Consider the following 17,342-nt stretch of genomic DNA (forward strand, 5'->3'; position numbering starts at 1 on the left):
TGAAAACTTTCATTTCCTTCTTTTAGACAGTTCATTCTCTAATGATTTGCATTTTCTGTGGATTTCTAAAACACAAAGATATAAAATGTGATATATTCCTTTTTCTCCCCAGAAAACATTACTGAAAAATGGAAGACTCTTTATACATAACCTACTCACCCTGCCTCACTTGCAGAGAGTTAAACAATCATCAACTTCAATACTTTTGGGTAAAACACATTATCTTGCACAACTACAGTTGAAGAGGGAACAAAACACTAATGTAAAAAGTCTGTACAAGGCCCATGTGCTCATTGATACCCCTGCCCTATGATTTGTAACAGACTTGTAACAGTGCACAGAGAAGTGTTAGGGAAATGCTAACTGCAGATAAAAGCAATGAGCCACATTCTTGTAGGGTTTAGAAATTGGAAAGGACAGATTGGTGAAACTAGTGTAAAACAGCCAAGACAAACTTTCTTTTTCGTGTCTGTTACTGTGATTTTCTACTCCAGCATCTAGTATTTTGAACTTTGACTGTGTTCCAGTCAAACTCATTTCAAGCATCTAGCCTTGAAGCAACAAAGCCAGCAAGTTTATTATCCTTCTCCATTAACTTTTCAAGTAATAATGGGTACATACATTCAAATTTGTGAATTATGTTCTTGGATAATTTCCTTTCAAGCAACTTCCATGAGATTTAAAGCTGACATCACCAAAAACTTGAGGAGTTTTTTAAATTTAAATATGTGTATACCCTTACATTTCATTTCACTATTCATTTTATCAAAGGTAACATTTTTCGAAGCTACGTCTTTCCACTGTGACATAAAAGAAGTAACAGTTGAAAAGCAAGTTATCTACTTGGAATTTCTTGACTCTTCTACTCACATGCAAAAAAAAAAAAAAAAATACACATATATATCATATATAAAAAGAGAAGTATCATACAACTGAGTATTTTCCTGAAACTATGATCCTTTACTGAAACTTCAAGAAACTTCAAAGCCCTATGATGATTGACTGGATGATGAAAACTTTATACAGTGCAAGACCATGGCTAAAGCTAATTAAAAGGTTTTTTTTAATGCCAGTGACTGATAAATTTATTTCATGTGTGTGTTGTCTGTGAACATGCTGGACAGTTATTACAAAAACTCAAGATTCAGACTTGAAAGGAGTCATAAATAAAACTGAATACTATCATAAAATAAGCAGATTTTGCTACACAATAGCATTCATAGTATAAGTGATCATCAAGATTAAGAATAGAAATCCTTTTAAGCTATCAAATAAATTTGAAATACTTTATATTTTCACAGACTCCCCCAAAAATTCAAAGCTTTTCCACTGCAAGTAATAAATCATGAAAGGTGATGCAGAGTCAAAGTAACTGTTTTTACAGATTACTTTAGAACAGCGAATGGTTTTTATCTTTTTGTTCCAAGTACCAGATTGCACTTGGTGCAGTAATAAAGATTCCAACCCTGCAGTGATAGTCATCAAGTTTAGCACAACCGGAGCGTCTGTGAGAACATAAAAAGGATTCCAGCTTTTCATTAGCTTGTGTTGTACCAGATAGGCTGTTTTACAGCATGTCCACCAGCCTGTTAAAAATATAAGACAACTGAAAGTTCTGAGAAAGCTGTTTGAAATGAGGCAAATCCAACTGCAGGAACACAATATATTACTGTTTCAAAGAGGTGCTACTTAGAACTCAGTTACACCTAAGTATTCAATTTAAAGCTGCTATTAAATTAGCTCATAGATTGTACTGTTTGTCACAGAAAACATTCAAGAACGGTATTTCTGAGCCTCTATTTAACAACCACTATATGTTGCTGACCCACAGCAAAATTCAAACCAGTTATCTCAAACACAGGGCAGGGTCAACCTGAAACAAAGTGCAACTTCTTCTGCAGGGGCAGACCTAAGAACTACTTTCCATCCCCTCACATACTTAAGTGGAAAATCCTAAGCAAGGCAGTTGTGTCCTTTGCTAACCAAGACAGAGTCCCTTATGTTGCACTCACCATCCCCAGCCTGGCTTAACCCACAGCACACCCAACACAGAAAAGAAGAAAACCACCAACAAACATGGGGAAAACACCTCCAGGCACATTCTGGTAAAATTACATAGCAAGGACAGATCTCAAGGCATTCTTGTATGTGTGACTTGGCAAGTAAGCTGAATAAGAAATACAGAGCTAAGAAATTAAGCAGCTTCAGAAATGAAGCGGAAAATGAAACAAAACAAGGTCAGGAATATATGAGCAAACAAAGAAATGCAATGGCAAGGCTGAATGAAATGCAATGGCATTAGAGTGCACAAAACAGCAGAATGAAAAGTTACAAAGATTGAGATAAGCACAGAGGTTGTCAGTCACAAACAAAAAATGACGGAAGTATTTAAGGGATTGTCAGTACAGAATCCAGTGAGAAACCATTTACTGAAAATTAAGGAAAAAGTAAGGGAGAAAAAATCCACAAACCTAGGATAATATTGGATTAATCATCAAAATGTCTTCAATCCAAAGAGCACTCAAAGGATATCCACATTCATGAAGTGTATTATTTACATCACTTACATCTCAATTCATTCTGTAAACTGAGTTTTAGTCTTTCTCTAATTTCCATCCCTTCCATGAATTCCTTTTTAAAAAATCTGATGGAAAGCATTTATCTGCCTTTAATTCTTTCCTGCAGGTTTGTCAAACCCCAAATCACTTCTACTAGCCATCTCCCACTGTGCAAGACCTTTGTTAGAAAGCATTATATTAGTAGACAAGCCTAAGTCTTCACCTTCTCTGCATTGCTAGTATATTATACTACGTGTCAGAAAACAGGGTGGAAAACATTTTTCCTGCCTAACTTTGCTTTCTCTTTTGAAAGAATTACTCTAAGGGCATACATTGCTGCATTTCCAAGAATATAGCATTCAACAGAAAATATCGAAATTACTCGTTCTTTTGCCTGCCATGCATCTCCATTGTCCTTCTCACTGTTAGCCAGGCACTCAAGTAAGCCAAATGCCCTGAAAAAAAAATATTTATGCATATCTAGGGCTTCCCAGTGCAAGTTTATCTTGACAGCATGCCTGCTGATAAAAACACACAACAGAACTACTGAGATAAACGTAATATTTAAATAAGCCTAAGCAAAGAGGAGATTGTGGGTTCAGTCCACACAAAAAAGATTCGGGTTTTTCTCTCCATGACTCTGCATCTAAGGCAGGACAAGAGCCAGCAATTTTAAAACCCATTACCTTTTTTGACCTTACCAAATGGTACAAATGCAGTAACTTAGACCTCACCATTGGCATCTTCTTGGGTGGGACAGTCATCAATGGGCAATCTCTGCTGCATAAGGACTGAGACTATTCTTTTGCACACATACACTGCACGCAGGAGGCATCTAACAAAACAGCCACTTGGAAGCAACAATGAAGTTTTCAGTTTTAGCTTGAAATAAAGGCAGACGTTCTTCAGGCTTAATGTGAACAAGGAGTTGTATTTGCCCCTTTTTTTCTGCTACAAATTCTTCAAGATTAAAATTCCATATGCAAAGGTGAAAAAGAAGTACACATAGTTTGAACAGCAAAACCAGTTATAGAAAGAAAATAGGTACAGTATAAGCTAAGAAATACTTTCCCCTGCCAATGCTTTCATTTGTACAAGTTTTGCTTTCCCCATCAGCATTCATGTGCTATTACATTTATAAACACATGAGACATCAGCTACAGCTGCTGGCCACGCTCCCATTGCTGTTTGCCACTGCCACGCTCCCATTGCTGGACTCTTCCCTGCTGTTTGCCACTGCCAGTGCTGCAGAGCCCTCCAAGGAAAGGACCTGTGCAGCCTCCTCCATGGACACACAGACCAGCAGCTACAGCTCCCACTCCAGTCTCCACACATGGGAAGCCTGTGGATTTCTACAAGCACCAGTTGCTGCCCAAACCAGTGTGACTTAACTGCATACTTCAAAGCCATCCTTCATTAATCTGGAACACTTTTTCCTTAAACCTAATCATCTGTTGTCTACTCATCTCTTGTCTCTTAAATAAAACCCTACTTCATACCATTTTTAAAAGCCTTTGAGGGGCTGAAAAGAGACAAACAAGGAGTGTAAAACTTTAAAGGAGTTTTTACATAATATACATTACTTTATTAAATAAAATTTGCAATACTTAAAAATAATTTTCAGCAAACTATCCAGCATATAGACTCATCCAGTATACTTGAAGACACAACAGCACACCTCCTTATTTCTGTTATAGAGATAGCCAGTTTGCCTCTCAGTGCATACTATGGAAAAGCAAGATCAGAAAGGCTAAAGAAGAAAAAAATTACACTAATGTATCAGAACTCTAGAAAATATAGCAAAAGCTTTGTATTTATAAACTCAGTATTATTTACCATTACACATACATGACTTTGAACCGAAACATTAAAAATCAGGTCTTCTTTCATTTATGCACACAAATACATAATCAGTTGGTGTTCTGACAAGAAATTTGATCTGAGTTGGAAACCCTTTTCATTTACATTTTCTGTATTAAAAAAACAAAAACCAAAAAAGTTAAATTATTTCAAGGAAAGGAAATTAAACTTCTACATTTTCATACAGCTCAACTTTTAATAAACTGATATATATGAACACCTCCTCTAGTCACTAAAAGCAAAGCTAGACAGATAGAATTTAATCAAATTAACAGGTTTTCAAACCAGCAAATATTAACTAGCCATATAAATCATTACAACAACTAAGCTTGAGTATTTCTTAAGTTGTTAAAGAAAGCAAGTGGGTACTTAGTGCTTTACAAATATATTTTTGTAATGTCATTTTCTTTAACATCAAGCAGAAATTATCTGCACTTGCAAAACTGCTTGGTAAGTCACCAGTGGTGTACTGCTCACTATATATGAAGTGATTAGCATAAACAAACTTTTAAGCTGTCAGCAGTAAAATATTGCCTGTAAATGTTCTGCGCTCTCTCCAGGTAAGTTTACGACCTGCTTTAGAATATGAGCAACTGTAATTACATTAAGTCATACATTTCAAGAATGCAAAACCCTCTCTAAACTCTCAAACCCTATTAAGTGCGTTATTCAGTAGAGTAAGGTATTGTATATTTTAAAAATAAATACTAACAGGGTTTAGACCAAAGATTTGTCCCAAAAAATCCTGAAACAATAAATAATACTTATACATGAGAACAGAGAAGTAAGTTCTCCAAATCAAACAGCATAACTTGTATTAATGCACAACAGAAACAATGTCGTGCAGATTTAACATTTACTAAATTGACAGTAATTTTTAAAATTACAGTTTAGACGTGCTCTACGGCTACCAACAAAAAATGAAAAAGCTATTCTCCTCCTTCCCTCCCTCCCCATCCTGCTTTAAAAGTCAGAAGATGTGGGGTTGTAAAAACCTGAAAAAGGAAATGGTATGTGTGAAGTCAGCAGTTTAGCAAAGCGGCTGGCCATTAACAGCTTTAAATATTCTTAAAATGCCAACCTTCCCACATGAAAGGGTATTTTAATGTTACATTAAAATAAAAAATTTATTTATTAAAATAAATTTTAAAATATAGCTTATGCTTCTATCTTAAACAAAACTGCCAGATTTAGTAGTTTACTAGTACATATTTACAGTAGCACAATATTTTGACAATTTGTTTAAACATTTTGGTGAATTCAGCACACTGAAACCTCTGTGCTGTTTTCTACTCCCCGTTCAAGCCTGGAGCACTCTTTCTGAAAACATTCATCATCATTATTCAACCTGGCTTTGTCCAAATACCTAACTTGATTTTTTTTTTAATAAAGCAAACTATTTAAATTGGAAAAAAAACAAAAAAACTGCACAATTAGCACTAAGAGCTACATACCTGCATGAAATTGTCTCGACACTCAGATACACCTCCTCTGTCTTTAGCTCAGCCTCCCTTGACACAGAAGAGAGGTCTCAAACTATTCGTTCTGCAAGGCACTGAGCTTACTTTTAGCACAGTGTAAACAGAGCAGGCAAGGGAGGAAAGAAATTGCTGTTGCAAACACACCAAGTGCTAAAGAACCCTATATAGCTTTCCTGCACTTGTCTTTAGCAGACAAGAAGCAACAGCACCAGTAACATTCAGAGTTTGTAATGCATAAGGGAACAAGAGGGGAAAAAAGACAAACAGAGGCCCAATGGCAGAAAGAGAATTTTTCACTCTTTTAGGCAACTTTGGCTTCCTCCCTTCTACATTGCCTTCACACTGGAAAAGGACTGTAAAAGCTTGGTTCAGGTATGATCCAACAGAGCTCTATCCACACAGCAAATTCATCCCCAAGGTCCAGATTTTTTCTTCACAATGGAGTATCCAGAGAAACATACCTACTTTTAGTCTGATAAAGAAATATACAGAAGTCAAATAGCATGCACAATTATTTTTTTCATTGAAGGCATGCAAAACAGCCTTGGGACATTTCTGCACAGGATCCAACTGCTGTCAGCAGCCCAGATGAAGTTTCAGAACAACGTGTTTGTCTCCCTTCGCTTCTACTCAACACCAGCAGCAACCTACTTCTGCTACCATCCTCTTCCAGTGCATAAAGTACCTGTTTCTCTCTCCCACTTGAGAATCCAAACAACATAATGCTGACTGGGACTCCCGTCACTATATATTAACAAAGACACAATTTGCCTCAACTGATTTTTCTGCTGCTGCAACACTCCATGGTGCAGCCTGGCTTATATAATGGAATGACTACACTGATCCCACGTACTGGTGCCCAGTCAGGGAACAAAACCAAACCAACCAGAACTAAACAACCCTTAAGCAATTTCCTGATAGCTCCTCTGTCAAGACAATGTTTCTACAGGAAAAAACCCCCAGAGAGCTGCTTGCAGTTTCCAGGCACAAGCACTGGACTCACCTTGCTGGTGCTGATATCTGTGCTATTTCCCCAACTCAAAAAGTCCCCTTACACAAGTGATCTTCATGCAAATGCCACCAAAAATATTTGTCCATCTATTGGACAAATATTATCATTGAATCACAGAATATCATGAGTTGGAATGGACCCATAAGCATCATTAAGATCCTGGACAGGACAACCCGAAGAATCACACCAAATGCCATTCCGAAGGACCATTCAGTGCTGCTAGACATTTCTGCAGCTAACAAAAGCACTAACAGGTCATAAAAGACATAACAACTCCTAAATGCTCAAAGGACTAGACAGCTGCAAATAGTCCGTTGTACTATTTGCTTCACTCTTCAAAAACAGAAGATAACTGAAGACTTAAAGCATCAAGAAAATGTGCAGCAAATCTGTATCTCTCTTCCCACTTTCTATGACAACTTCCGAATTGTATTTCAAAAAACAACACAGAGGTGAAGCAAGCCATAACAGGGCAATCCTCAGCATGACAGCACATCTGTCACTGCTTGTATGTGGCTCAGGCCCAGGACAGTGGCAGAGTATCCCCCCTTCTGCCGTTTCTGGAGATCCCCTTTCTGAAGGCAAGCCCCCCTTTCCTCCACCTACTGCTTACACCACTGAGCACCAGAAATATTCAGACTAGGTAGTATTTTCCTACAACAAGCTAAAAAACAATTACAAACTATATTCAGAGTTTTCCATCTAACCATAACACTGATTATTTTGGAATTAAAACCAGTTCCTATCATCTAACCTTCCCAAAAAAACACTCTCTGCCTCTTTACAACCCTTCAGTACAGGATACACATACAACAGAGGGAAGATTTGGTAGGGGAAGCACCATCAAACATGCAGCAGCCCTTTTAATCTCTGAGCCCCTGACAGACGTTAGTGACAATAAAGAGTTCCACCAAATTTAGCAGCTCTGATACCCTTTCACATTCCTCCATGCACAAGACTCAGTTTTACAAACTGCCCTTTTTAAGTGGGCTTTTAAAAGTGCCCCACAAACTGCACTCCTTCCACTGAACCTGCCTGCATTAATCTCTGATATATTCCACACAGTACATAAATAATGGTACATGCTTCATTTTAGGTATGCACCTCATTAAAATGGTGCTACTCTCTTACAGGTTTTATAAACTTCAGCTGCTCCCTGCACTAATGTATGGTAGAGGATGAAAGGCTCAACCTCATCTTTGCCCTACACTAAAAGGAGTCTCATATTACCTTGAGAAGACAACTGACTTATATTTCCATCAAAGAAGTTCATCCCTTTTATGAAAATTGATGGAAAGGAAAATGACGGAATCCCCTTGGTATCTTAAATAGAATTTGACCTGATTTCTGAAGTTGAAGGCCTAGAATAAAATTATCTAAACAGCATATCCACCTTTAATACAATATTTTACTTTGGTTTAGATGACAACATACAAATATTAAGAATATAAACCACTTATGGGTTAAAAAAAAACCAAAACAGTAATCAGTCCAAAACACTGCTCATGCTTAAACTGGATACCGCATTATTCTTACAAAGCCAAAAAAGAAAATGTACTTTAGGATTAGTTTGGACATAAGATATGTAGACAGTATCCTTCCTACCTGTGAAGCAGAAAGGCTATCATCCTGCCAAATCACATGAAAGAGTACTAAATTTCTGCTAAAGGTGCAGTATTTCAGAAACACTTTGACATTAGGCTCTTCAGGTAATTCAGAAAAGCAGGAAGAAAGCACACTTAGGAACCACAACAAGCATCGGTGTTGCACCAGCTTGGATCCAAACCCATCAACCACTGCCCATAAAGCAGGTGCCTTAGCTGAAGTTTGGAACTATGAACCAGTCTTGAAACAAGACTGCTGAAACAAAAGTGACATGGCACTTAACATCACAAAGAAATCTGCACTTCATTTAGATCCAAGATAAGAAAATAATGAATTTTTGATCCTATCCAAAAGACATAGAAACTAAAGCTGCTACTTTTTCTGACAGGGATCTTGGGCAGAGAGTTGCTAAGGGCTCATACGCTGCACATCCCTGCAGACACACAGTGCTAAGGATGTAACACATTATATACACTCTACAGCAAATGGTTTAGTTGTGTGCACTTACACCAAATGTCCATTGTATATAAAAGAAACTATCACAGCAAGCCCAAATAAATAAATGTCATAACTTTGGTAATAGAGACAGCTGCTGCTTTCTGAATGGTTATGAGGCAGCTCCTGACTTTCCTCCAGTCCTACACTGTTGTTGACCAAGCAGAAAGACGAGATAAAAGTACCTCCCCCATGGTCATCAGCACCATTTATGCACCAGTTACTCTTTGTGTACAGATCTGCTGCAGATAAAAAGGGAGACTGATCACTGTTGGCTTAGGTACCTGAAGCCACCCTTCCCACCCCAAAAGATGGTAACCTACCTGAAGAGACCACAGATACAGAACACTAGTTTTCGGCAATGTGATCAGTTTTCAGAAACACATCTGGACTGAGCAGGTGACTCGCCAAATCATCTCCTGCTGCTCCCAGGAGCAAGGCAGCATTGCTGCTCCATGGCCAGCACTGCAGCAGGAGCTGGGCACGCACCTCAGCCCTCACTGCCCATACACATCAAGCCAGCCAGCAGAGGCATGAAGATACAAAAATAGTATTTGCACAGAAGCACAGCGTCTTTCAGCGTCTTTCCCTCAAACAAATTAATTGCCCCTCCACTTAGACATCGTAAGGAAAGCTGCTCACACTCACGTTATCAGTCACCGTTACAATGCAAAAATAAACTTAGCTACATATAACTAATATTAAAGCTTTATAAAACTTAATTATAGGGCAATTGGATCTTATAAGAAATCTCCAAAGAAGATGTACAAATTTTCTAGGAAAAGCACCCTCATATATCAAAAGCACAATCACAGCAAAAAGGAATTATTCATCAAATTGTATGACAATGTTAACACATATTCTAGAACTTTAAATTTAACATTTCCATTGCCTCTTATTTACCCACTGCCCTATTATGCTTTGACAATTTCATATGGGCTGTTCTGGCTCTTCCCACATGCTAGAAAAATCTCATTCTGAACAATTTATGTTGCATATCTTACACTTTCGAGAATACAAACAGTATAGCCCTTTACACTTAAGATTTTAATCTCTGAAAAAAACAATCAGCACTAAGGCTGGGTGCCTAAGGCTATTTCTTTCAAATGGGAATGAACAGAACTTTAAATGCCCTACAGATGTGGAGCTCACAAAATTGGTTAACAACCTCCCTTGTCTAGACTCCTTGAAGCAGTGTCCTGGTCCCTACCTGTAATTTGTTCTATGTCTACACTTTAAAAATATCACAATAGACTGTCAAATGATATTTCTAAAGCCTTCCTTAAAACATGAAAATAATAACTATGTATTTCACTCACCCTTGTTTGAGGTAGATGTGTCCACACGAATAAGAAAGCCAGCTGCAGTGTCCTGAACAGTTAATGACAAATGTCATTTCCTGTTAGTGACACTATTTAGTGGCAGTAGATAATTGCTGAGGACTTCATTTGTCCCCGTTCACTCAGCAAAGGGAGTAAGCAGGGTTTGGTCACAGCTCACAATCCCATTGAAATGGCAAGAAAACAAAAAAAGACACCTATGTACAACAGGCACAAGCAGCTATGTTTGCTTAGTTTCTTTCTTCACATTCTCTCATGTAGAGCTGCATTGTAGCACAAATTTTATAGAGGTAATGGAATCAATACCTTCTCAGTAATACAAATTTCACACTTGCAAAATGCCTCTTTTGAACGCGAACAGCTACTCCAGAAAACAATGCCTCTGCCTTAAGAGCACACTATCTGGTCACAGCAACAGCAGTCACAGCAAAGTGGGGCGGGGGAAGCATCTGTACATTCAACGTAGGAACACACAAAATCAAAACAAAAATATTTAAAGCACTGCTGTTGCCTGTTTCCTAAAATTCCTACATCAAGACATATTAATATCTGAATGTTAAGAAAAATCTGGTTATGTTATGTTCTTACATCTACATGGCCTCTTATTGCTGTGAAAGTGGTTTATCCTTTTCCTACAGAATATCATGAAAAGCCAACATTTGTTTTTGCTTAATCTGAACATTACTACAAAAACATAAAATACCAAGCAACCTGAAAGATATCACACAAATACTGCTACCTATTTACATCAAATAGAAAAAGACAGCATCAACTCCTTCAATTGAGTTTCACACAAAATTAATAAACTCCATTTTCACATTCAAGACCAGACCATGTTAAAGTTAAAAGCCCTAGAAACACTTCCCAGTCTCAACTTCAGTTTCACCATACACTGTTTCCTGCAGTTCCCACTTGCATTACTGTGTGACTTCCCATAACTAAAATACTAACTGAAGGGTCTCCAGTGCACTTCTTCTTTACATCAGATCAAGTAATATCATCCTTAAATAGTACTTACATTTCATGGTACCCTACGGGAGAAAATCAGCTCCCCTTGCCCCCCAAAGCGCAGCCTGGCTGTACAAAGCATTTCTGTGGACACACTCTAAGTGCAACCGCTCACGTGGGCTGTGGGCTGCTGTGGCCGCTGTGGCCGGAGCAGCACTTGATGGTGGCCTGTGGAGAGCTGCTGCAGCACAATGCATTCACTCCCCTATTTACTCTGTAGTGTTAACTGACAGCCCAAAACCCAAATGTAACACAACGAATGCCTCCCTGCAATACTGCTCCCATCTGCACCAGTGCTGCAGTTGTTACTGACCCTGCACGACTGCCTCACCAACTGCTTTGCTCTGTCACTTCCAAAGAGTAAGGTGGAGCAGGAGTGATCTTAAAATCCAAAGGTTTGAGACTGTTATGCTGTATTATAAAAAATTCATAACCAGTCAAACTTCTAGATCTGTTTACAAGTCAGACACAGCATGCTGTGAAAACCTACTGTCATATCTACAGAAACTACATTTTTAAGTTTTAATCACCTTGTCTACTTTAGTTAGAATACACATGAGTCACAAGCAAAGTTTACATTACCAGAACCCAACAAAATATCAGTATTTCCCATTTTCATTAAACCTTTTACATCTTAGAATTATATTTTGCTATCTCTTATAGTCTAACTCATCAGAGAGAAAGAGCAAATCACTGTAAGGAAAGACTCCAACTTTAAATTTTATTAACACTTAAAGCATACCTTCACTCCTAAAGAATATTTGAGCATAAAATTTAACTTCAATATTGATACACCCTACAACATTGCATTGTGTTTATAGGTTAGCCTAGCAGCTAACGACAACGACACAAAACACCGCAACAGAACTTTCCTTACTTTAACTACTTTCTTTGGACCATCCAAAATTATGAGTCCCCGTGCAAGATACGCCCTTTAAGTCGGCAATCAATACATGCCACATACGCAGTTTAACTGTAAAGAAAATGGGAACAGCGCCGCAGCGCATCGCAACCCGACAAGTGCCCCACAACAGGCCACGTCTGGCACCGCGCTGTCCTCAAGCGGCACACCCAGCCCCCTTACCCAACACAAGCGAGCGCTCGGAATTAAATGATTTTTAACACGCATCCGGCTTTCCTGGTCCACGCCCGTCCCCAGCACCTCGCCAGCCCTGGCGGGCGGCGGGAAGGGACGATCCCCGCCGGGAGGACGGGCAGCCACCGCCGCGGGGGAGGCAGCGGGGCCGCCCCGGCGAGGGGAGGCGTGTCCTGCTCGCGCTCCTGTCAAACGCCGCCGGCCCCGCCGCTCGTCCCGGAGGCATTGGCGGCTCGGGGACCTCCCGTGCCACCGGAGCTCCTGCTACCCGGGAGTCGCGGCCACCCCGGAGAGAGAGGCACGCTGTTAGCGCCGGCACACAGAGCCGCCCCGCTCCTCTCACCCTCGCAGCTGCGCTCGTACCCGGCCACCCGCGGCTCCCCGCGGGCGGGGTCGGCGGGACCCGCCGCGCTGTTAGTTCAGCGCGCGGAGGAGGAGCGGCGCTGGAGCGCGGGGCAGCCCCGCCGGACCCGGTGTTGCCGAGGAGGGGAACCCAGGACCGGGGGCGTCCGGCGGCCACGGGGGGCGGAGGCTGCGGTACGAGCCCTAGGAGGGGGCGCGATGTCCGTCTCGCCTCCCTTTCTCTCTCCGCCCCTCCCTCCCCCTGCCCGCCGCCGCGGAGAGCGGGAAACGCCGCCGCCACTCACCGGGCGAGCGGGGCGCGGGTCGGCGGCGTCCTGTCAAGCCGCTCGTGCCGCCGCCCGCCTCACGCCGCCGCCATGTTCCGGGGGCACCGCGCATGCCCGGCAGCGGCCCCGGGGGCGCGAGGCCTCCCCCCCGCGCCGTCCCCCTTCCGCCCGCCGCGGCGGGGGCGGCTCCGCCCGGGGCCGCGCGACCCGCGGGCATCCCCGGACGCGGGCATCCCCTCACGGCCGCCATCCCCGCACTCCCCGGCATCCCCGCGCCCCGCCTGCATCCCCTCATGGCCGCCATCCCCCCAACCCCCCGCTATTCCCGCGCCCCGCCGGCATCCCCGCATCGTCAGGATCCCCGCGCTGCGGCAGCAGCGAGGGAGGGGGGTCGGGGGTGGCGGTGGCTGCTGCACCCAGGGAGCGGGACCGCTGTGCGGGGGGCGAGATGAGCAGGTGCTTTTGTAGGAGACTTCGGTGTGAGCAGCGAACGGCTGGAAAAGGCGTGAGGGATCGATGGCACGGGATGCTGAGGGGAAACCTGAGGCAGCCGGTGCCGCGCGCGGCAGCCGCACCGCCGTGGTGCCGGCACCGGCGGCGCGCACGTGGAGAATCGCGGTGTCTGCGCACACTTACGTGTAGCCGCTTCTAACGGGTGATAAAGGTTATAATCGCTGCATATCCACTTGGGAAATATCACACAGTTATTTTGCAGACAGCTAAGCTTATAAATATTCCAGGAAAAGCTCTTCCTTAGCCTCTTAGGAGGATGCATTCCGGTTTTATAAGCTTCGGGCGTTTTAATTCAGACCCCAAGAGGCGAGTAGGCATAAACATAACTGGTAAAAATCATACTTTAAATGCTACCAGCATTCAAAGGAGTTTGTGTCCAATTTTCATCTTCACTGTTTAACATCACTTGGAAGTTAAATTTTAAATGCGAAATTATTCAAAAGTCATGAGAGTGGTATTCTGTGAGTTCTTTTAATGAAAAAAAAAAACTCAGAAAAGAAACCCCAAATATCTACCCAACCCCCCTCACACTCTTCTGTATGACAGTGAAATTCATACAGCCCACTTTATAACTGCATATACTGCAAGATACTACTAACAATTTACTTTAAACACTCTCATAAGCAGTAAATGGATCTTTACAAACAAGGAAAATGAGTCCTTGACATAATTATAAATATTTAATATTTAGACAACATGAAAGAAACAAGTAAAAATACGCTAATCCAAGTAATTAAAATACACAAGAGGAAGAGAAGGAAATACTGAAACATGCTTACAAAAAACCCTTACTTAGTCTGAAGTGTGTTATGCTCATCACCAATGCAGATGAACGCTGCTTTTAATTTGAAATATTTCCCCCTTACTGTAATATTGAACTTTTGCAGGAAAGTGAGAGATTATGTTCATTGTAATGATGCATACAAAAACATGCCAAGTGTCACAGAATAAGTCCCTGTGAGACACAGAGGAAATGAAAACATATTTTAAAGCTATTCTTTAACCCAAGCCAGTGCTCGATACAACATCTGAGGAATCTGTTCCCTGGGAGTCACTGGTATACCCTATCTCCATTTCTGCAGCTGTTGTTGCAGAACAACATGAGCTGGTGCCGTCCTATACCTGCTTGTAATTTTCCCTGATGGCTGCAATCAGAAAGTCCAGCCAACAATAATCCTGCTTCTTAGATCCCTGATGTGATGAAGCAGAATAAACAATAGTCATAAGAACAAATGTCTACAAGATACATCACCAGTAATAAGAGTGGAATAGAAGAAAACTTTTAACATCCTCTTCTAATCCAGGAATGGATTTATAATGCCTTCACATGTGTCCTTCACCTACAAGCTATAGCTGATGTAAAACAAAAAAATTCTTTACAGGATTATTAGAAAAGGAAGAATAAATCCTTACTGCTTCTATTTTCCAATGGAATGATGAGCTTGTTTTCTGGTGACTTGCCCATTATCTTTCATTTTCTTTTGTAGGTACTTAACTGAAATACCAGAAAAAACAGGCATTTATTTAAGTTCCCAGTGTTCTTCACAAAGAGAGAGATAGATACATGCATCTACATCTATATATAAGTATGTATGTATACATATGTCCCTATGTATATATACATATATCTGTATATATATAAATGTGTGGCTTCACATTTTTTTGCAGGGAGATTCTGTGATTTTAGAAAAAAGCAAAAACATCAAAACACACCAAAAAATACATTTTATAGAGGTAGGTTCCCATGAACTCCTACAAGTGGTCAACATGGTGTTCTGGGAGGTTAATGCAGACAAAAACTGTCACTTCTCCAAAGAAACAATACTAAGTGTATAAGTAAATTAACTATCCATGTAGAAAATGCAACAGGCAGAGTAAAAATCAGCCTGGTTGTCACAAGCTCCTCCTGAGCCTCAGATAGGAATGAACGTTCCAGAAAAGAGAAGCTGAGTCAGGTTACTTGGAGGAGCTACAAAAGCATAGCCTCATCATGCAGGAATAAAGTAAGAAAAGGCAGCAAAAAATGAGACACAACTAGTTAGGGATATTTTGGGTAACATGAAATAATTTTAAGTACGCTACCAGGCATGGAAAAGAATCAAGCAAATGATTATGCCCCTATCAAGCAGATCTTGTAAGTTTTTAATAGACAACAACGAGAAAGTAAAGCTTTTTAATATTTTTGTATCTAATTTCTACTTTTATACATACATACATATATATATATATATATATATATATATCAGGCATTATTGATAATTGGGGAAAAAAGACATTTCAGATTTGACAATCAAAGAACCAAGTGAAAAATTATTCAAACATAATTTACTGCTTTTCCATCACCTGAATTTAAAGGGCTGGATAATGAAAACTAATGGTTATCATTGATAATTTACAGTGAACAAATACTAGAGGACAGAAGGAGAGAAACTGTATTGTTGAAAAAGAAAGAAGGAAAGAGGATATTACATGCCAATCTGTTTGACCTCAGTACACAGAAAAGATACTGGAGCAAGTAAACAAGCTATCTTTAAGTAGTTGTAATACAACAAGTAACAGCCAACACAGCTTTGTCAAGAACAAAAGATGTCAAATATAATCTCTCCTGCTCCAAAGTAAGAGGAATCATCAGCGGAGGAGAACCATTGAAGCTCATGTTGGATGTCACTTTAGTAAGGTTTTTGACATGGTTTCATATTATATTCTTTCAGCAAACAAGGAAAACAATGTATAAGAAGTTATTTAGGGAGCTCATACAAGCGGCTCGTTGTCAGAAGGATGTTAATGAGCTCAGTGATGGTTCAGAAAACATGTTTACATTACTGAAGATTATACCAAACTGAGAGTCTTTAGAATGCTGGAGGACAGATGTTGGGTTTAGAAGGATTTCCGCACACTAGTGGTTTGGTTTGGAAAAAAGGAGGGTTCTATTCAACAGGGATAAGTGCCTGCTACTGGGTGGTGGCAGATGCGATCAGCTATACAAACAGGAAAGGGGGAACTACTGGGTGTTCTGCAGAAAAAAAAAAAAAAAAAGTTCTGTTTTTTAAAAAGTGGATAATGTCAATGCAATGAGAAAGTTAAACCACATAAAACAATATAGAAAAGAAGGACGGACTCTTTGTGAAACAGCCTTATTTACATGGCCCTAGGAAAACCTAGTAGCCATGGTCTGTTTGGCATCAGTTGTGGGACAGTAAATATGTAACCCATGGAAAGAGCAGAAAAGAACAATCTGAATAATTAGGTATCTATATAAAATCAGACTTAGAAGAAAATTTTTAAGGAAACCCACAACATGGAATTTAGGTTGAAGAGAGAAAGTAGGAGAAGCATACATATCTATGCAGTACTGATATGAATGTGTATCAGGTATATGCAAGTGCTTTAAAGATAAAAGGATCAATTTGCTCTCCAGTTCAATAGTGGATGGATCAAGGTTTAAAACAAAGCAAGAAGATTAGAAAATAAAAATTATAACCTCAGACTCCACAAGAAGAGGTTCCACCATGGTTCAGAGCTGGCCCAGGTAGACTGGCCCTCAGGCAGAGAGTGAACTCAGCCACCTTCCACGGTCCCTGCCAACAACATGATTCAATGAATGTAAGCTTTCTTAAAGGCCATTGGAAAATATCAGCTTCCTCAGGGAAAGGATTTTATTGTTTCTGCAAAATGCATACCACTGTCTTCCAAAAATAAATTGTTTCAATAAGAATTTAAACTGCTTTTCTATTTTCTGAGTCCT

At 40.4% G+C, this 17,342-nt stretch overlaps 1 protein-coding gene across 1 annotated transcript in view; it reads right to left on the reverse strand.

Moving 5' to 3' along the window:
- The window catches only part of SCML2 (Scm polycomb group protein like 2), a 72,430-nt gene extending 59,237 nt beyond the window's left edge, over positions 1–13,193 (reverse strand). The window contains exon 1 of the mRNA XM_077781623.1: positions 13,103–13,193. The gene's annotated coding sequence lies outside the window, so the exon portion shown is untranslated. The remainder of the gene's footprint in view (positions 1–13,102) is intronic.
- Positions 13,194–17,342: the final 4,149 nt, after the last annotated feature.

The sequence above is a fragment of the Lonchura striata genome, chromosome 2 (assembly GCF_046129695.1).
Source record: "Lonchura striata isolate bLonStr1 chromosome 2, bLonStr1.mat, whole genome shotgun sequence".
Lineage (NCBI taxonomy): Eukaryota > Metazoa > Chordata > Aves > Passeriformes > Estrildidae > Lonchura > Lonchura striata.